At 38.6% G+C, this 21570-nt stretch overlaps 1 protein-coding gene and 1 long non-coding RNA gene across 11 annotated transcripts in view; one reads left to right on the forward strand and one right to left on the reverse strand.

Moving 5' to 3' along the window:
* LOC119870447 overlaps positions 1–20402 on the reverse strand; it is a 32387-nt gene extending 11985 nt beyond the window's left edge. Inside the window, exons 1-2 of the long non-coding RNA XR_005356071.1 lie at positions 20163–20402; positions 11341–11510 (exon numbers count right to left, since the gene is read on the reverse strand). This is a non-coding gene — a long non-coding RNA (uncharacterized LOC119870447). The remainder of the gene's footprint in view (positions 1–11340; positions 11511–20162) is intronic.
* The window catches only part of EIF4G3 (eukaryotic translation initiation factor 4 gamma 3), a 330614-nt gene that overhangs the window by 34377 nt on the left and 274667 nt on the right, over positions 1–21570 (forward strand). For 2 of the 10 annotated variants that reach the window (XM_038531721.1, XM_038531719.1), the window contains exon 1: positions 20510–20557. The exons of the other annotated variants lie outside the window; for them this stretch is intronic. The gene's annotated coding sequence lies outside the window, so the exon portion shown is untranslated. Of the gene's footprint in view, positions 1–20509; positions 20558–21570 lie in introns of those variants that run through there. 10 annotated transcript variants of the gene reach the window in all.

Raw genomic sequence — 21570 nt, forward strand, 5'->3', positions numbered from 1 at the left:
TCCTGCATCGGGCTTCCTGCATGGAGCCTGCTTCTCCCTCTGCCTATGTCTCTACCTTTCTCTGTCTGTGCCTTTCATGAATAAATAAATAAAATCTTAAAAAGAGAAAAACAACAAAAACACCTTATGTTTAAAACCCTGGATTTTTTTTTATCTTTATTTTTTTTGAGAAAACACACTTGTGCATGAATGGGAGGGAGGGGCAGAGAGAGTGGGAAAGAGAGAATCTTAAGCAGGCCCCATGCCCAGAGTGGTGCCTGATGTGTGACTCCATCTCATGACCCTGATATCATGACTTGAGCTGAAATCAAGAGACAGATAGATGCTTAACTGATTTAGCCACCCAGGTGCCCCTCCCCTTGATGATTTTTAAGTATTTGGTTTTTATTTTAGTAATGCAAGAACAGTTTTTTTGCTCTTGGTTCCTTAGCTGAAGGGTTTAATTGAAACTTCAAAGCTTTCATAAAACAAGGAAGCAATTAACCATCTTTCAGTCCTAACCCTCCGATCCTATTTTGTGTAGATTAGTTTCATTTTCAAATGGTAGTATTAATGTCATCCATTGCTTAAAATGGTTTTCTTCTTATTTTTATCTTTTTTTTAATTTTTTTTTAATTTTTATTTATTTATGATAGTCACAGAGAGAGAGAGAGAGAGAGAGAGAGGCAGAGACATAGGCAGAGGGAGAAGCAGGCTCCATGCACCGGGAGCCTGATGTGGGATTCGATCCCGGGTCTCCAGGATCGCGCCCTGGGCCAAAGGCAGGCGCCAAACCGCTGCGCCACCCAGGGATCCCTATTTTTATCTTTTTATAATCTGCCATGTAACTATTTCTCTTGCCCCAGCTATTGGGAACTTGAATTTTGGTGACAGGAAAAACATGTTGTTTTTCTACTGTGCTATTATTTTGGTTTAGTTTCATCTCTGCGATTAAAAGATTAAAAAATCAATTTGATATAGATGTCTAGAGACATTGTATTTGCCTGACAAAGACACATTGTGATACCCTCGTGATCAGAGAAGTCAGCGTAAAATGAATTAGGAGAGTATATGTAAGAATGTTAGAAATAACAGGGGTACCTGGGTGACTCAGTTAGGCATCTGATTTCTTATTTTGGCTGAGGTCATTATCTGATGGCTTGTGGGATGGAGCCCCATGCTGGACTCTGCTTAGTGAAGAGGCTGCTTGAGGTTCTCTCTGTTCCCACTGACCCTCCCCAACTCACATGTGTGGGCATGCACACATGTGCACACACACTCTCTCTCTCTCTCTCTAAAATATATAAATAAATCTTTAAAAAAATGTAAAAAATACTAATTTTTAAATTATTGAACGAAATTAACATTTTCATAGACTTGAGTGATCCAAGTAATTTTTTTAATTCAAGAAAATGCCTCCTTAATTAGCATAATTTTAGGCACATGGTAAGGATAAGATAGTAGTACTCAATCTTGGTTGCTTGTTAGAATCAATTTTATAATTAAAAAAAATACATAGACCTTTTCTGAACCAAATTTTGGAGTTGGGGGTTTAGATATGCAACTAAAGTTAGGGACTCTTGGTCTAGAAAACTGAAATAGTCGGGATCCCTGGGTGGCGCAGCGGTTTGGCGCCTGCCTTTGGCCCAGGGCGCAATCCTGGAGACCCGGGATCGAATCCCACGTCAGGCTCCCGGTGCATGGAGCCTGCTTCTCCCTCTGCCTCTCTCTCTCTCTCTCTCTCTGTGACTATCATAAATTAAAAAAAAAAAAAAGGATATTTAAAAAAAAATAGAAAACTGAAATAGTCTATTGTGAGGTAATTAGGTATTGCATAATACTTAAGGGATATCGTATTAGTATTTGCTTAATTATTTGGACAGTGCCTTTTCTAAAAGCTTCGAGTGTTACTAGCATGACGCTTATTGTTGGATTTGGTGTTTCTTCCTTGTTAAGATTCTTGATTTATGATGATCACATAATGAATGCTTCTCAGTGGATGTGTCCATTAAGATTCTTTTCTTCTGAAATAGAAGTTGGCAAATGAATAGAGGAGAATTTTTTTTTTTTTTTCCATTTTAAAATAGCTTAGTTCTGGGACATAGTAAAGTGAAAGTGCAAATCAGGTATTTTGCACCTGACTTCCTCTTAGAATTTGAAATATTTTATTACCAGTATCTGATTAGTCAAATTGACAAACTAATGGACACTGACAGCCTTTATCTGTTTTCTTTCCTGCTGTAAAGGCAACTTTCTTAATTCAGCAAAGTTTATTGTGTACAGGGCTTTGTGCTAGCCATGTGCAAATGAGTAAGGCATAGTCCTGCCCCTATTGTTATTACTGAGGATTATTTGGATTACCATAAGCCTACCTAATATTTAAAAAGAAATGTGTGCTACAGAAGTACATGTGTTAACATATGCTTCGATGTGTAATGGAGAGACTCCTTGATTTTTTTTTTTTTTTTAAGATTTTATATATTTATTCATGACAGAGGGGCAGAGACATAGAGGGAGAAGCAGGCTCCCTATGGGGAGCCTGATGTGGGACTTGATCCACGGACCCTGGGATCCTGCCCTGAGCCAAAGGCAGAAGCTCAACCACTGAGCCATGCAGGAGCCCAGAGATTCCTTGATTTTAATGTGAATTCTTCCTTTAACTAGCATATTACCAGGTCCTAGCCATTGTTGCACTCAGAGGTGTCAGGGATCTAAGTTTCTGTCTTTTGATCAATGCCTTGTGTTGGTCAAGTGAACCTTGTGGTTCGGGGGCCCTTCCAGCTTTAGGCTGTAAGTTTGCAGGCCAGTTTGAAAGAAGGAGAAGGGAGAGGACAAAGAGATACTTCTCTTAAAGGGTACTTTCCAGAAGATTTATACATCACCATTTTTATTGAGGAAAGAGAGGAAAACAAAAATTGTAGGGCAACTAGCAGCTTCTAGCACATGTAGATTTTTGTTTCTTTTTAAAGATTTTTTTCTTTAAAATTTCATGTAATCTCTACACCCAACATGGGACTTGAACCCATAGCCCTGAGACCAAGAGTTGCTCCCTCTACCAACTGAGCCTTCCAGGTGTTCCCTAGCACAAATGCGTTTTTTTTTTTTTTTTTAATTTTTAAAGATTTTATTTATTCATGAGAGACAGAGAGAGAGAGAGAGACAAAGACCTAGGGAGAGAGAGAAGCAGGCTCCATGTAGGAAGCCTGATGTGGGACTCGATCTTGGGACTCCAGGATCACGCCCTGAAGCCTCCAGTATCATGCCCTGGGCTGAAGGCAGGTGCTCATCTGCTGAGCCACCCAGGCATCCCACACATATGTTTTTTTTGAGGATATGCCCAGAGTATTGTTGGGCTCATAAGTGGTGTTTAGTCAGTGGAGTTTATAATGTTTTAAAATTGTTTTTTCAGTACTTACCATTTGCTTAGTTCTTTACTCCACTATATATACCTTGGACCCTTATGGAAGAGAGGGTGACAGCTACACCTTTTAAGACAAATAGTATCTTTCCAAATTAGCTTTAATCTTTTTGAACACATTCACATGAGACAGTTGAACAGGATCATTAAAACTAAAAACAAGTCTGTCACACATTTGCTAGTGGTTGAAAAGAAAGATAGTAAAAGTAAATGAATTGGCTTTCTTAAGTCAGTTGAGTCATAACCCAAATAACAATTAAATTTTAATAGTATATTCATTTAAGGTATTCAGTAATTATGAGTAAAATCTTTGTTAGCTATGTCAAAGAAGGGTGAAATCCCAAGTAATGAATTTTTAAAAAAATATTTTATTCATTTATTCATGAGAGACACAGAGGCAGAGACAGTAGGCAGAGGGAGAAGCAGGCTCCATGTAGGGAGCCTGATGTGGCACTCAGTCCTGGGACAGTGGGATCAGGCCCTGAGCCAAAGGCAGGCGCTCAATCACTGAGCAACCCAGGAGTCCCCCAAGTAATGAATTAAAAAAATAGTGGCAGTGAAGGTGGAATGAATCTTCACAGAGTTTCATCTACTTGTTCTCCCCACCTCCCCTGTTTATTATTGTAAAATTACTGTTTTACTTTGCATTTTTATAAAGTTAATATTTTCGAAATATAGTTTTCCATTTAACATGTCTAAGTAGATATGAATATTGTAATGAACTATAGAAATAAACATGGAGGATAAAAATATATATGTAACAAAATGTTTATGTTGCTAACCATTTATTTCCTTTGCCTTTTTGTATTATTATAAAGTTCTCATATCATTTGACGTATTTCATAGAAAGTTCACCTCTAGATTTGGTATTTTCTGTTTTCACAGTGGAACAGATTTAAAAGCTTTCTTGTATCTTTAGAGAAAAGAAATTACATACATAGAATCTCTACAAAGAAGGGATTTGTGCCCTTTGAAACAACAAAATTCGATATTCACCTAAGAATTTTAGGCTGAGGACATGGCAAGCTACCTAAGTAAATGTCAAAACCTTACCAGTATAGAGGCTTGTGGGTGGCTGAGTTGGTTTTGTGTACCTCTTGATTTTGGCTCAGGTCATTATCTCAGGGTTGTGGGATTGAGCCCTGCTTTGGGCTCCATCCTCAGTGGGGAGTCTGGTTCTCTCTCCCTCTGCCCCCCTCCGCCCCCCCCCCACTTTCTCTCTCTCTCGTCCTTTATTAATTTTAAGTGTTTGTTGTCAGTCGTAGTAGTTTTGTGCTTTAATCCCGAACCTTGTATAGAATTAATAGATCTTTGTTTGTGATGAAATTAGCTTTCTCTTGTGAAAATCCCGTATAACAGAATTATAAATCATTAGGGTTGCAGTTTGGCCAAAATGGTTAATGTTTTTAAAAGATTTTTATTTAATTATTTAGAGAGAGCATGAGTAGGGGGAGATGCCTTCGGAGATAGGGAACAGAGAGGAAATCTTAAGCAGACTCTGCTGGAGCCCAAACAGGGCTTGATGTCATGACCCTGAAATCATGACCTGAGGTGAAATCTGTAGTTGGATGCTTAACCGACTGAGCGACTAGGCACCCCTAAATTCAGGGTGTGCAGTTTTGGGCAGTTTCTAAGGCCATGTGTTGCCCTCAGATAACATTTTGTTTATGTTATGAAGTAGTGACATGGAGATTGCCTTGGGTCTGTGATTCTTGGCCATATATATAGCATAGGTCCTTGAGGTCAAATTTCCAGGGCTCTAGGGCTTCTAAGTAAGAATGATTACTGAGAAGAGTAACAGTTCTTTTTTTTTTTTTTTTTTTTTTTAAGATTTTATTTATTCATAGAGACACAGCTAGAGAGAGAGAGGCAGAGACACAGGCAGAGGGAGGAGCAGGCTCCATGCAGGGAGCCCAACGTGGGACTCGATCCAGGGTCTCCAGGATCACGCCCTGAGCTGCAGGCGGCGCTAAACCACTGCGCCACCGGGGCTGCCCAAGAGTAACAGTTCTTAACAGCTTCTCTAGGACTGATCTTTATGGGAGTTCTTACAGAGATGAGGAAATGCCTAGTTACTTCTTAGGGCCCCTGGATGTCAAGATCCATTTATAGTCTCTTTCATTTGATCTCTTTAGAACCTTCTCAGAGCCATGTATATCTCCTTGGCTTGGGGAAGGAGGGTATTAAGGATTCTCAGAGCACCTGGGTCGCTCAGTGGTTAAGCTCAGGCTCCCTGCAGGGGGGCCTGCTTCTCCCTCTGGCTATGTCTCTGCCTCTCTCTCTCTCTCTCTCTGTGCGTGTCTCATGAATAAATAAATAAAATATTAAGAAAAAAAGGATTATCTGTCTTTGATCTTACACTGGTCCTCATTTTCCTTCAGCTCACTCTAGAGGAACTCAGGTCACTGTGAGTCATGTACCTTATGAATTAATTGTCATAGCTTTTCTCTAAACATTGAAGAGCAAGAGCTTTGGCTTTAGCCTCAGGGGAAAATGTCTGTAACTATGAACTTAAAGGTAATTTAAATGGGTTGCATTCATGGGGCACTTGGCTGGCTCAGTAGAACACGAGACTCTTGATCTTGTGAGTTTGAGCCCTACATTGCAGGTAGAGTTTTCTTAATAAAAACTAGAAATAAGGGACACCTGGGTGGCTCAGTGGTTGAGCGTCTGCCTTTGGCTCAGGTGGTGATCCTGGGGTCCGGGATTGAGTTCCGTATTGGGCTCCCTGCATGGAGCCTACTTCTCTCTCTTCCAGTGTCTCTGCCTCTCTCTGCCTGTGTCTCTCATGAATAAATAAATAAAGTCTTAAAAAAATAAAAATATGAATCTGTTGCATTCATCAGTAACTGTCTTGTTTCCAGTTTATGTCTCTGTCAGTCTTATAAAAAGAGCTTGGATTTTGATGTGGTATGATTTTTATTTTTAATTTTTAAAATTTTTAAAATTTTTAAAATTTTTAAAATTTTTAATTTTTTTTTTTTTTTTTTTAAAGAGACACACAGAGAGAAAGGCAGAGACACAGGCAGAGGGAGAAGCAGGCTCCATGCAGGGAGCCCCATGCAGGACTTGACTCCGAGACTCCAGGATCACTCCCTGGGCCAAAGGTGGCGCTAAACCACTGAGGTACCCAGGCTGCCCGATGTGATATGATTTTGATGAACTGTAGTACACTGAGGTTTTTTTTTTTTTTTTTTTTAAGATTTATATTTAGAGAGATTGTAAGTGAGTTGGGGGATAGAGATAGAGGGGCAGAGAGAATTCTAAGCACACACTGTATTGAGTGTAGAGTGCAACGTATGGATTAATTTCAGGACCCTGAGATCATGAGCTGAGCTGAAACCAAGAGTTAGAAGCTCTACCAGTTGAGTCACCCAGCCACCTCCACTGGGCTGATCCTAGTTGTAATTCATTGTAATAGGAAGAGGAACAATTTTACTGCATATCAATCTAGGAAAGTAGAGTTTGTGATTTTAATTTGTTGGGTTAATGAATTTCATTGTCAGACTGTAAATACATATTTCAGGTAATTAGAATTCTGACAGCATAGATCTTCTTTAGATTTAGATTCAACTAACACTCAATGCTTTTGAAGTACATTATGTATTATTTTGTTTTTTTTTTGTAGATCATTTATTTGTTGGTAGAAATGTGTGAACCACTTATGTAGTTTTAGGTTTCTTAGTCGCCATATTAAAAGTAAAAAGAGGGATGCCTGGGTGGCTCAGTGACTGATCGTCTGCCTTCGGCTCAGGGCATGATCCTCTGCCTTCGGCTCAGGGCATGATCCTGTTGTCCTGGGATCGAGTCCCACATTGGGCTCCTTGTGTGGAGCCTGCTTCTCCCCTGCCTATTGTGTCTCTGTCTCTGTCTCTCTCTGTCTCTCATGAATAAATAATTAAAAAAAGGTACAATGAAACAGGTGAAATCAATTTTTTTATTTTATTAAAATTTAAAATTTATTTATGTAATCTCTACCCCTAATGTGGGGCTTAAACTCATGACCCCAAGATCAAGAATCATACTGTCCTCTGACAGCCAGCCAGGTGCCCTGACATCAATTTTAGTAACATACTTTAACCCAGTATATACAATATATTATCTTTATAAAAAGATTTACTCATTTTAGAGAGAAAGAGAGCAGAGGGGAGGAAGAGAAAGTATCTCAAGCAGATTCCCTGCTGAGCATGGACCTGATGCAGGGCTAGATCTCATGACTCTGAGGTCATGACCTGAGCTGAATTCAAGAGTCAAATGCTTAATGGACTGAGCCACTGCGGTGCCCCCAAAATATTATTTTAAGTTGTGCTCATTACAAAAATTATTATTTTTTTAAAAGATTTTATTTATTTATTCATAGAGACACAGAGAGAGAGAGGAGAGAGAGAGGCAGAGACACAGGCAGAGGGAGAAGCAGGCTCCATGCAGGGAGCCCGACGTGGGACTCGATCCAGGGTCTCCAGGATCACGCCCTGGGCTGCAGGCGGTGCTAAACCACTGCGCCACCGGGGCTGCCCCTCATTATAAAAATTATTAGTGAGATACTGTATTTTACATTCTTTGTACTAGATTTTTTTCACTCCACTGTGTATTTTACGTTTACAGCGTATCTTATTTAGTAGTATCCATATTTCAAATGCTCAGTAGCTCCATGCGGCCTAGTGGTACCCAGTGAAACATGCAGTTCTGTAGTGTATCTGTAGGATAAATACTGCTTTACCCACTGATTTCAGAGAGGACCAAGACTAGCAGGGCTGAGGGGAGGGGATGAAGAAGAGATACGTGGCAAGGAGTACCAATCAATGCGGTCATGCTTCACACCTCTTCCCATCTGGGTTAGTTGCTCTACAAACAGCTATGGATAGATTTATTGATTTATCTGTTTTCTCCACTAAACCAACTGCTTAAGGTGGGAACTATGTTTTTTTGTTTCTATTTCCCTAGAGTTTCTCAGTGCTCAGTACTAAGACACTAATACTTACTAGAAGTCTGTACTTAAAATGGCTTTACACCCTGCCTGGGAAGATTTGTAGCATGATTTATTGCATTTCTGGAAGTTGGATGTATTGATGTCACTCATATTAGTTACACATATAGCCATTCCTTACTCTACAAATTGGGAGCAGAAGAAAATGATAGTGTATACATCAGGAATGAGTCTACATGCGAAGATTCTACAGTTGGTAAATACTTTATACAGTGTCATATTTTTTGCATTTTACATTTTTTTGCCATTAATAATAACTAATATTCAATGAACGTATTCTATGTTGCCTGTACATTTTTTTGTCCCATTTGCTTTTCATAAAACTGCGGTGAATAGGTAGGTGGTATTGACCTCATTATATAGATGATGAAAATGAGCTATACTATTTTCTATTACAAAAGGCGTTTACTTGTCCTGAGTGGAATTAGTGCATAAATTTAGTGTGTGGGATTGGATATAATTTTCCTTCTAGAATCCATAGTAATTGTGTGATTGATGATTATATTTTACATAAAATACAGATTTGTGTCTAGGGAGATGCAGAGAGTACATCTGCTTTGAAAACTTAAAAAGAAACTATTTTGAAGGGCACCTGGGTGGCTGAGTGGTTGAGTTGTGATCCTCTGGTCCTGGGATTGAGTCCTGCATCAGGCTCCCTACAGGGAGCCTGCTTCTCCCTCTGCCTCTGTCTCTGCCTCTCTCTCTCTCATGAATAAATAAATAAAATCTTAAAAAAAAACTATTTTGAAATAACTGCAGATATACAAAAGTACATTATAATACAGCAAACCCGGTGTTATGTATTCATCAGCCAGCTTCACAAATTAATTTGTTAAAATTAATCAGATTTAAAATTAAATTTAAATAAAATTTATTAAAATAACAATATAATTAAAGCCCTCAGCATGTTACCCTCCTTGATCACTTGCTCCTCTCTTTCATCAAAGGTAACTGTTATCCTGAATTTGAGATTTGTTAGTCCAGTGTATTTCTTTATATACTTATTATATATTTATATTTCATTTTTAAAATTTTTTTTTTAATTTTTATTTATTTATGATAGTCACAGAGAGAGAGAGAGAGAGAGAGAGAGAGGCAGAGACACAGGCAGAGGGAGGAGCAGGCTCCATGCACCGGGAGCCCGATGTGGGACTCGATCCCGGGTCTCCAGGATCGCGCCCTGGGCCCAAGGCAGGCGCTAAACCGCTGCGCCACCCAGGGATCCCTATATTTCATTTTTTAAAAAAGATTTTATGTATTCATGAGAGACACAGAGAGGCAGAGACATAGAGGGAGAAGCCGAGTTCTCCCAGGGAGCCTATGACAGCATAGATCTTCTTTAGATTTAGATTCAACTAACACTCCATCCCTGGACCCAGGATCACACCCTGAGCTGAAGGCAGACGCACAATTGCTGAGCCACCCAGGTGTTCCCTATATTTAATTTTCTCAAATCGTTTTAGTTTTAGAGTGAAGAAGTCCGAATTCTTTTTAAGATTTTGCTTATTTATTTGAGAGGGAGAGAGAGAGAGAAAGAGTGCACAGAGAGAGAACCAGATTCCTTGCTGAACAGAGAGCTTGATGTGGAGCTCAGTCCCAGGACCTGAGATCATGACCTGAACCAAAGGCAGACGCTTAACCGACTGAGTCGCTCAGGTTCCCCAGAAATCAGAATTCTTAGGTCATAATTCTTTTGTGTATATTTTTTCAGCCTGTGAAGTGTTTTCTGAACTTCCAACTTTGTATTTCTGGATAGAATCATTAAGTTTCATTTTGAGAAATAAGAACATTTAGTTCAAAGAGCTTTTCTAAGTATTATTGGCTAATATTTTGAACTCCTAAGATTTTAATCTCCTAAAGGGTAAGGACAAGATCATTTAAAATTATTTTGCTCAATGACGTAAAATTATTTTTTGAGGTATTATTAAATATGATTCTTCACTATAGATAGGCATAAGCAGAGAAGAAGCAAGTGACATTGGAACACAGTGGAAATCAAGGAATTTAGTTCAAGAACTAAGGATAATACAGATTATGACAGTGGTCTTTAAGGATCTAAATTCTGATATTCCTATTTCCTTAGGCATAATGGGAATAGTGGTACTTGTGTTATTAGGATAATGGGGAGGACTAGAGTATTTAATGTACCTTGAACCATTGCAAATGCTTTATTGTCAGCATATCAAATATTTTTCAGAACTTGGTATTTGTGGTCTTTAGGTTTAAAAAGCTGCCTGAGGACGCCTGGGTGGCTCAGTGGTTGAGCATCTGCCTTCAGCTCAGGTCATGATCACCAGGTCCTGGGATCAAGTCCCACATCAGGCTCCCTGCGGGGAGCCTGCTTCTCCCTCTGCCTGTGTGTCTGCCTCTTTCTGTGTGTCTCTCATGAATAAATAAATAAAATATTAAAAAAAAAAAAGCTGCCTGAAAGCTCAGCCTGTTTTTAGCCTCTTTTTTAATTGTTGAAGATGATTAGGAGTGGATTATGTAAGCTAGAAGGTGTTCTTTTCCTTTTCTTTTCTTTTCTTTTCTTTTCTTTTCTTTTCTTTTCTTTCTTTCTTTTCTTTTTTTCTTTCTTTTCTTTCTTTCAAAACATAATTTTGAGTGACAATATTTTTTTTAAAGATTTTATTAATATATTCATAGAGACAGAGAATGAGAGACAGAGACACAGGCAGAGGGAGAAGCAGGCTCCAAGCAGAGAGTCTGACGTGGGACTCGATCCTGGGTCTCCAGGATCACGCCCTGGGCTGCAGGCAGCGCTAAACTGCTGCGCCACTGGGGCTGCCCTAGAAGGTGTTCTTTAAAAAAATTTTTTAAACTATATTCTCTGCCCAGCGTGTGCTTCATGTAGTTAGAGTTGCATGTGCTACCAGCTAAGCCAGCCAGGTGCCTCTCCTTTTGATTTTAAATACTCCGAAAGGTAGGGGTATGGTAGAAGGTATGCCTGTTTTACCTGATTGGTTTGCATTCACTTTTCTGTAAGTAGTGGTGATACTCCAAGCTGGTGTGGCACAGACATCAACCATGAAGAAAGAAGGGTTTGTACTTAAACTCATCCCTGTCCATAAAGTGCAGTATTACTTGATTCTGGTAGATTGTTATTTTTAATACGATTTTTTCCATCTGAAACAAAAATAATGTTCATATAGGAAATTTGCAAGCTTTAAAAGATGTGAAGAAAAAAATCAACCATAATTCCATTATTCAGAAAGAATAGTTTTTAGGATTTAGCATGTTTCCCAAGGTTTTTTTAATTCCTCTTAATTCCTTCAGTTTTTCCATAGCCATAGATTGAATGAGAAGAGTTAACAGGAAGGGTTTTTAGTAGGATGTTAAGGAGATAATAAACTTTCATTTGAATGGTGAGGGAAATGTTTGAATGTTATGGAAAATAACCTCTGTTTTTCAACCCTATTTTGGGAGCAAAGACACTTTTACTATATTTATTGCATTTCAAGTAAAAAAGACCTAGCACTGTTTATCTTTATTTTTATTTATTTATTTATTTTTAAAGATTTTATTTATTTATTCGTGAGAGACACAGAGAGAGACACAGGCAAAGGGAGAAGCAGGATCCATGCTGGAAGCCTGACGTGGGACTTAGTCCCAGGTCTCCAGGATCATGCCCTGGGCTGAAGGCAGCGCCAAACCGCTGAGCCACCCAGGCTGCCCGACTGTTTATCTTTAATTTGGCATGGAGAACACTATTTGTATTGATAGTAATCTTAATGTTGCCTTCATTATGAAAAATATTTTCCCTGTGTATAGAATTCTGGGTTGACAGTTTTTTTCTTCTACTATTTTGAAGTAGTGAAAAAAGCCCTTGTCCTCTGGCTTGCATAATCTCTGACAATATAACAATTTTTATCTTTGTTCTTGAGTATATATTTAATATCCAGCGTTGCAGCCTATTAGCTGCCTTCAAGCTGTTTGACTTTAATGTGGCTAGACATCTGAGTTTGTTGATTGGTTTTGTATTTATTCTGCTTGGGATTTTTCTAAACTTGTTGCATCTGTGGTTTGATATCCATTATTTCTGGAAAATTCTTTTTTTTTTTTTTTTTTTTTTAAGATTTAAGAGAGAGCATGAGCAGAGGGGGAGGGACAAAGGAAGAGCAGTCTCCCTGCTAAGCGGGAAAGCCTGACAGGGGGCTCAGTCACAGTATCCCAGGATCTCAATCTGAGCCAAAGGTAGACAATTTCAGGTGACTGAGCCACGCCCGTGCCCCTGTTTCTGGAAAGTTTTTGACCATTCTCTCCAAGTATTTCTTCTACCCTAGTCTCTTTACTTTCTCCTTCTGAGACTTCATTTTATATGTATATTAGACCATTTGATAGTGTCCCTCAACATTGGATGCTTTCTTTGTTTTTTCTCAGTGTGTGTTTCAGTTTGGGTAATTTTTATCAATTTGTCTTCATTTATCTTCAAGTTCTTTGATTCTTTCATTATCTGAGTCTACTCTATTATTGAGTCTATTGAAAGAATTCTTTATGTCTGACAGTGTATTTTTTTATTTCTAGCATTGCCATTTGATTTTTAGAAATATTCTCCCATCTCCTTCCTGAAATTATCTCCGTTCATATATGTTGTCCATCTTTTTCACTAAGTCCTTTAACATACTAATCATCATAATTAAAAAAGAATCCTGTCTGTTGGGGATCCCTGGGTGGCTCAGCGGTTTAGCGCCTGCTTTTGGCCCAGGGCGCAATCCTGGAGTCCCAGGATCGAGTTCCTCATTGGCTCCCAGCATGGAGCCTGCTTCTCCCTCTGCCTGTATCTCTGCCTCTCTCTATCATGAATAAATAAATAAATCTTAAAAAAAAAAAAAAAAGAATCCTGTTATTTCCAGTATCTAAGTGATCCTACTTGTATTGATTGCTTTTTCTCTTCAGTATTGGTGGTTTTTGGTGTGTATATGTGTCTCATAATTTTTATTTAAGTGTTGAGCATTTTGTATAATATAGAAGAGACTGAGGGAAGTAGTATTTATGTTTGAAAATTGGTATGCCTCTTCTATTGGGCCATTGTGGTGAGTTTTGAGTCAAATTTATCCTGAGTTGAGCTAGTCTGGGGGTATATTGTTGCTGTCATTATCTTTAGTGTGCCACAGGCTTCAGAATCTTACGGTGGTGGCCAATGTTAGTCCGGTGGTAGAATGCTCTTGCTGGCTACTTGGTGTTAGGATTGTGGATGTGGTTATCCCAGTCCAGCCTTAGTGTTAGGCAGACCCTATGCACCTTTGGGCTTTATCATTGTTTCCTTTCCTTTTTCCCTTGGCAGTCAGTGTTTACCTTGTATTTCTGGTCGTTCTTGGATGGAGTTTTTTGCCCCTCACCCAGCAATAGGAGACTTGTGCTTGGTATATCAGTGTTGGGTCTTAGACCCAAAATGATTTCTTACCCTTCCCCACAGGGTTGGAGGAATTTGCTTTCTTCTTATCCTGGCAACAGTAGATATCTGCCAGTGAACTGGCAGTGCGAATGTTCGTTGCCTCTTTTCCAGTGGCCTGAGGTTTTTGCTTCATACGAAAAAGATCTGGGGAAGCTAGTGGGTCTTTGTGCCTGTTCTCAATGATGGCTGATCACTTCCTGCACTCCTGTAATATTGAGTGGGACTCTTTTTTTTTTTTCTTTTCCTCATGAATGTAGTCTTTCTTGTGAGGACTAGTGCAGGCCTTTGAAAAGAGCTGGCAAGTGAGTGAGTGTAGACACACATTTTATCTAGGGCACTCAGTTGGGAAAGTGTTACTCTTCTACACTTAGCTTTTAGGAACTGTTTTTTTTTTTTTTTCTTTTTTCTTTTTTTTTTTTTCAAGATTTTATTTATTTGGGGGATCCTTGGGTGGCTCAGCGGTTTGGCGCCTGCCTTTGGCCCAGGCCGTGGTCCTGGAGTCCGGGGTGGAGTGTCCTGCACCAGGCTCCCTGCATGGAGCCTGCTTCTCCCTCTGCCTGTGTCTCTGCCTTTCTCTCTCTCTCTCTGTGTGTCTCACGAATAAATAAATAAGATCTTTAAGATCTTAATGTGGGATAAGAGCATGATGTTGTGGGACTCAATCCTGGGACTCCAGGATTACACCCTGAGCTGAAGGCAGAAGCTCAATCACTGAGCCATCCACGCATCCCTCTAATGATAATCTTTAGTTTATCAATCTGTGCTAAACTTTATTCCAAGGATTCAGTGTGGTTTACAAAAATACTTGTGATAATGCTAGGTAAACAAACTAGATAAGGAAATCAAAGCAAAGGGAAAACAGGATAGGGATAAACAGAGCTTGAGTATTCGATTGAAATAAATGCCAAAGACTCTTGATGGTTGCTGGATGTGGGTTGCAGATATGGATCTGAGCCTCATCAGGATGAAAGCAAAGTTACAAGATTGACAATGTTCAAATTTTTAATATAAATTTATTTTCATGGGTGCCTTTTATTTTTTTATTTTTTTTGTGTGGGTGCCTTTTAAATGTAGGAAGAAATAGTTTTTACTTTTATTGGCATAAATAGTGAAGTATGTAATACTTCATAGTGAAGTATGTAATAATATGACAACTGTTTATTTATTTTAAACTTTTATTTATTCAGTCATGAGAGAGAGAGAGAGAATGAGGGGCAGAGACACAGGCAGAGGGAGAAGCAGGCTCCATGCAGGGAGACCGAAGTGGGACTCGTTCCTGAGTCTCCAGATCACGCCCTGGGCCGAAGGCCATGCTAAACCACTGAGCCAACGGGCTGCCCAGACTTCTGTTTTTTTTTTTTTTTTTTTTTTTTTTTAATTTTTATTTATTTATGATAGTCACAGAGAGAGAGAGAGAGAGGCAAAGACACAGGCAGAGGGAGAAGCAGGCTCCATGCACCAGGAGCCCGATGTGGGATTCGATCCCGGGTCTCCAGGATCGCGCCCTGGGCCAAAGGCAGGCGCTAAACCGCTGCGCCACCCAGGGATCACCTAGAGCAGGTTTAGAAAGATAGTACTAAGTATGTCAAGTCCTATGGTAATAAGTGCTGTGTGGAAAAATAACGCAGGGTATAAAGACATTGGAGTTGTTAGGGTGATCAAAGAAGTCTTTTTTAAGGGGAAAATTGAACAGAGATATGAAGGAAGTGGAGGTTTAAGTTGTGGGAATGTCAGCATATCTGTGGGTAGTGTCTCAGGTAGAGGGAACAGCAGGTGCAAGATCTATGAAGTTTATACCATCCATACACATTTGAAGCAGCTAAAGGAGGCCCGTATAATTAAGATGAGGAAGTTAGGGGCCAGTACAGGTATTCCCTCATAGGAAATCGGAAGGATTTTGGGTTTTATTCTGAGAAGAGAAACTGTTAGAGGGTTTAGAGCAGAGATGATATTTATATGACTTTTGTTTTGTAAGAATTAGCCTGATTTTACATATACTTACCCCCCTAGATTCTGTAATTAACATCTTAATCTACTTTACTAAATTGTTCCATTTGACTACTGATACCAGGAAAACAGTTTTCTTCCAAAATACTTATTCTGTTTCCTAGAGTATCTTAAATTTTACTTTCAGATCATTTTTTTTATCTTAAGTAATTTATTGTTGTGATAAAATCATAATAATTCCCGAAGTCTGAATTATTTTTGGTGACTTATTTATTAAAGTATATTGTGACTGAAATTCATTCTTTTACTGTTTTCAGCGATGCTATAGATGCTTGGTGCCTATGAAGGAAGGAAGTAGAATGCCACTAAGGGAGGCAAAATTGGTTAGGGTATAGAACTGAGAATTCCAAAGGCAAACTCAACTACTTCATCAGCTGAGCTAGAGTCATCTCTGTTAATGTTATTAACTGTGATACCTGATGCCTTTGCTTCCCGTATGTTGATGTAATGCTTAAGTCTCTTCTTAATTAATACTTTATATAAATGTAGCGTGGTATTGTGGCTAAGACTATGGATTCTAGAGTCAGAATATTTAGGTTTGAATTCCAAACTTCAAGTTTTTTGTTTTGTTTTTGCTTTTCTGTGCCTCAGTTGTCCTCCCTGAAATGGGACAAAATAATGGAACTTCCTTCTAGGTTTCTTTTACTGTGCATAGAACAAAGGCTCGTGTAGTAAGTGCCTAATAATGTGAGCTATTCATATTATATGGAATATGTAGGTAACCATAAGCCTTTGTTTTTAAGGCCCTTTGTCATAACAAAGTGAAGTGTTTTTACAGTGTGTTAACACTATTTCTAGGTCTTCCCTATTTGTTTTTGTTTCAAAGTAGTTTTGTCAGCAGCTGAATGATTCTTTTGGAATGTGCTATCTCCTAGATCATCAAGATATGCCTGGTTTGGTTTTCTATTTTGGAATAAACTAGTGACCATTACAATTTTAAGTGTTAATATGTCCCTGAAATTGGTCTGATACTAGTATACAGAAATAATTTGTGTTTGAATAATTAAGCCAGTCAGATTTGTAGGCTAATGGAGCATTTTTATTTTAAGACTTTATTTATTCATGAGAGACACACAGAGAGAGAGAGGCAGAGACACAGGCAGAGGGAGAAGCAGGCTTCATGCAGGTAGCCCGATGTGGGACTCGTTCCTGGGGCCTCCAGGATCATGCCCTGGGCTGAAGGTGGTGCTAAACTGCTGAGCCACCTGGGCTGCCCGCTAATGGAACATCTTTATATATATTATATTACGGCTTTTATACTATTTTAAAAACTTAGTGGATTGCCCGAGTGGCCGACTTGTTTAAGCATCTTTGGGTTAGGTCTTGATCTCAGGGTTCCGGGATGGAACCTTGTATTGGGCTCCCTGTTCAGCAGGGAGTCTGCTTATTCCTCTTCCTCTGCCCCCTGCTCATGTACTTTCTCTCTCTCTCGAATAAAATCTTAAACTTTGTTAGTTAGGTCTGTAATTATCAAAAGCTTTTACATTCCAAGAGCTTAATTCTTTAAATGTGATGAACTATCATACTATCTTGTTTGCTAAGCTGACCACGGTATTATACTTCTAATTGTGTGTCTCTTTTAATTTACTTTATTGTAGTGTAGCCTTGCTTAGTTTTTATTTCAATTGCAGTTGGTTAACAGTGTTAACCAATATAACAATGTTATATTAGCTTCAGGTATACAATATAGTGATTCATCAGCACTTGCATACAACACCCAGTGCTCATCACAAGTGAACCCCTTATAATCCCCTCACCTTTTTAACCCATTGCCCCCATGTGGCCACCTCCATTCTTGTAACCTTCAGTTTGTTTTCTGTAGTTAAGAGTCTGTTTCTTGGTTTGCCCCCCCTCTTGATCTTTTTATTCTATCTCCTTTTTATTTTTATTTTATTTTTTAAAGATTTTATTTATTTGTTCATAGAGACACAGAGAGAGGCAGAAGACATAGGCAGAGAGAGAAGCTGGCTCCATGCAGAGAGCCCAATGTGGGACTTGATCCTGTAACTCCAGGATCATGCCATGTGGGCTGAAGGCAGGTGCTCAACTGCTGAGCCACCCAGGTGTCCCAGTATCTCCTTTTTAAAAAAGCTGTTCTCTAGATCTCATAAACTCCACATGCATAAGTCAGATTTGATCATTTGCATTTTAGCATTTTAATGTGTATACAGTTATTGAGAAATCAGTGGCTCTAAAAGTGAATATGTAATTAAATAGCCTCTCTTTCGAATTTTGATGCTGCTTGGGTACAGTTTTTGGTAATGTGTTTTGCTTTGGATGTAGACTTGCGGAAATTGTTATTTAAAGTAGGCTCCACATTACAGGGTGGAGCTGAACATGGGGCTTGAACTCATGCCCTGAGATCAAGACTTGAGCTGAGATCAAGAGTCTGAGGCTTAACCAACTCTGCCATGCAGGGGCCCCCACCTAAAATTTAAATTAAACAAAAATCATTTAGAGCAATTTGTTTCCATCACTATTCTTTTCTTTTTTACTTTAGTGCCAGTAAGTGTTAAGCCAAGTTTTTGGCCCAGATCCTCTGTTCTACTTCAGTTTAAGTGCTAAAGTCATCAATATTTCCTTTTTGTTTGATTCCTTTTTCTCCCCTCTCAAATGTCTTGTGTTACATTATTTAATATGTCATTATTACTTTATTTAGTTATTCACTGGTTCAGAGTCATTGTGGGCTAGGGCAGATAAAAAGAATGCAGATCTTTTGAGACTTGTTAAATGTCTTACAATTTTAAATATTTTGATAATTCACCATTAAGAGAGAATGAGGAGGGTCACGAAGACATCTCAATAGCAAAAGCCTGGTATCAAATGGAATAGCAGTTTCTAGAGGATTTTATTTTTAATTGGCATTAGATTTATATGACTCTTACATTCTATTTCCAGCTATGCAGTTTTGCCTTCACAGTGGTTTTGGCTTGTAAATTTCTAGCCTCCAAATTCATCATGATTTAAGTCATGCCTGAGTCTGAAACTCAGCATTGCCACTAGTGTAAGTGCAGTTACACATTATTCACATGTGTAATGCAAACTGGCAGACTAAGCTTCCAGCTGATGTGTTAAATGCAGTGGAAAGAAATTTTTCACACATTTAATTCGTGTTATTTTCTTACATGAAAGTGCTCAATAATATTGGCCTGGTCTGAAGTAATTGAATCACAGTTGAACTTGAATTAGCCCAAATTGAAAAAGAAAATATTGTTTGACCTGGCAGGAAATTTGTTCTGTATCTGTATACAGATACAGATATACTTAAGTGTCTTAAGTATTAAAACATTAGGTATCTGAAAGCATATTAAATAATGAGATGTTTATTTGAAAAATAACAAGCTTAGGGATCCCTGGGTGGCGCAGCGGTTTGGCGCCTGCCTTTGGCCCAGGGCGCGATCCTGGAGACCCGAGATCGAATCCCACGTCGGGCTCCTGGTGCATGGAGCCTGCTTCTCCCTCTGCCTGTGTCTCTGCCTCTCTCTCTCTCTCTCTCTCTCTGTATGTGACTATCATAAATAAATAAAAATTAAAAAAAAAAAAAAAATAACAAGTTTACATTTGTGACTAAATTCCAACTAATTTATGGCATTCACGAAAAAGTCCTTTTCCTTCTCTCACCCTGTACTTCGTAACTGGTAATGAATCAACAGAAAAAGAGGTTACATGCCAACTAATTTATGGCATTCACGAAAAAGTCCTTTTCCTTCTCTCACCCTGTACTTCGTAACTGGTAATGAATCAACAGAAAAAGAGGTTACATGGTTTGAATTAGTCATTTAGATTTTGGTTTTCCAACATATAGGGAGGTAAAAATTATTTGGTATCTTAAAAATGTTCACATAATTTTGTCTTTAATAATTAAAATTTATTTTTTGGCATAGAGTAGTTTTCTTATAATGTAGTGGAAGAAGTACTATCATTAAGAGTTTACTAAAACTTCTGTATCTTTTCAAACTGAAATATAGCTTTGGTTCAGCTGCTCGCCAATCCTTAAGTCCATTATTTATAAATGCATGAGTTCATTATAGGGGAAAATAGGATGGTGGCCATAGAATTATTTGGAATTGGAAGTCAGGTGACCTGGGTTTAATCTCTGCTCTGACTCTTACTAGCTGTGTGATTGTGGGAAAGCCACCACATATCTTTGTTCCTTAGCTTCCTAATCAGTAAAATGGGTATAATGGCAGTTACTTCACAAATTGTTTTGAGCCTCAAATGAAAAGTGCATATACATGCTTAGTGTGGAGCCCAACTTTCAGGGTGTGCTCAATAGTGTTGTGCTATTATTGTTGGGTTTAATTTTCTCATTCTTCCCGCAATGCTCTGCCGTTGCTGAGAGTCTCTTTTCTCCAACATGGTGCCTTTCTCCTTACCTTCAGCATCTCTCTTCATCCCAGGAACAGATCACGGTAGAACAATTAGCCTTTGGTTTTTATAGCATAGGTGCATGCTCTTACTGAGCTTCAGATTTTAGGATGTGAAATTTTATCTCCATCCCCCTTTTTATGCTATTTACCTAATTCCTTGGTGGGGCATTGAAGTAGGACTTTGAAGTGGTAGAATGGTTTTTCAGTGGTCAACTAAGTATTCAGAATATGTAGAAGATCCTGTGTGGGGGGGGGTATCCAATCGGAACACTCCTATTGTTACTCATCTGTGTGACAGATTAATGGATGGACCTAATAGTTTGTAAATTCTACTTAGGTTATTGTGTCTTCTCTCATGTACTGGGGAGCATGTGGGAGAAGTGAAACAGGATTCTTTTAAGGTAAACAAAACAAATATATACATTAATAATAAATTATGTTATTGTTTAGCTGTTCTGTGTAGTCAGTAAATATAGTTGATTTTAGAAAAGGGAGATTTGAAGGTAAGACTGGTCATAGAATAATTGTTAGAGAGGAAGGATTTACCTTTGGTCCTGAGAACTAGTTAGGATTTGTGTGAGTTAGGAAAAGCTAGGTGATGAGAGTGAGGCAAAGGGAAGTAGAGGAGGGGGGGAATTGGAGGGGAAATGAATATGGCATATTTAGAGAGTTCTGAAGGAATAACAGTAACCCCAAAGCTAACTTTTTTATTGAGTACTGAGTCTATGCCAGCTACTATGTAAGGGATTGACTCAGTTAATTTTACCAGCAACTTCATTTTATAAATGGAGTTTAGAAAGTTGGCCATAATGTTGCCTCCTAAGTTTGTTATAATGGAAGAATTGTGTTTGTGCATAGATGCAGTTTATTTGTTGCTTTGTAACAAACCATCCCAAAACAGTTGTTAGTGAACAGCAGAATAATTTTCACAAACTTAAAACAATGATGTAAAATAGGAAGAAGTGGAGTATTTATAGAACTGAACCACAGAAGATTCCCATGTTTCCTTCTAGTTAGTATCTGCTTCCACTGACCTACTTCTAATAGCATAGCTTTTTAAACTTTTTTGGTCAGTTCTTGAACTTTGTGTTAATGTAATCACACAGAATTTTCTTTTTTGTGTCTGGTTTCTTTTACTCAGCATTGTGTGATTCATACCACACAATTTTTTTTATATCTTTGTTTTTTTTTTAAGATTTATTTATTTACTTATTCATGAGAGACAGAGAGAGAGAGAGGCAGAGATGCAGGGAGCCTGTTGTGGGACTCGATCCCATGTCTCCAGGATCACACCCTGGGCCCAAGGCAGAGCCAGGGATCCCCAATTAAACTCTTACGAAACAAAATTGAAAGGTTTTGTAGGACAATAGAATACAAATGGAATTGAAGTTAAAAGAAATTTTTAAAAAGATTA

This window comes from Canis lupus, chromosome 2, assembly GCF_011100685.1.
Source record: "Canis lupus familiaris isolate Mischka breed German Shepherd chromosome 2, alternate assembly UU_Cfam_GSD_1.0, whole genome shotgun sequence".
NCBI classification, from domain to species: domain Eukaryota; kingdom Metazoa; phylum Chordata; class Mammalia; order Carnivora; family Canidae; genus Canis; species Canis lupus.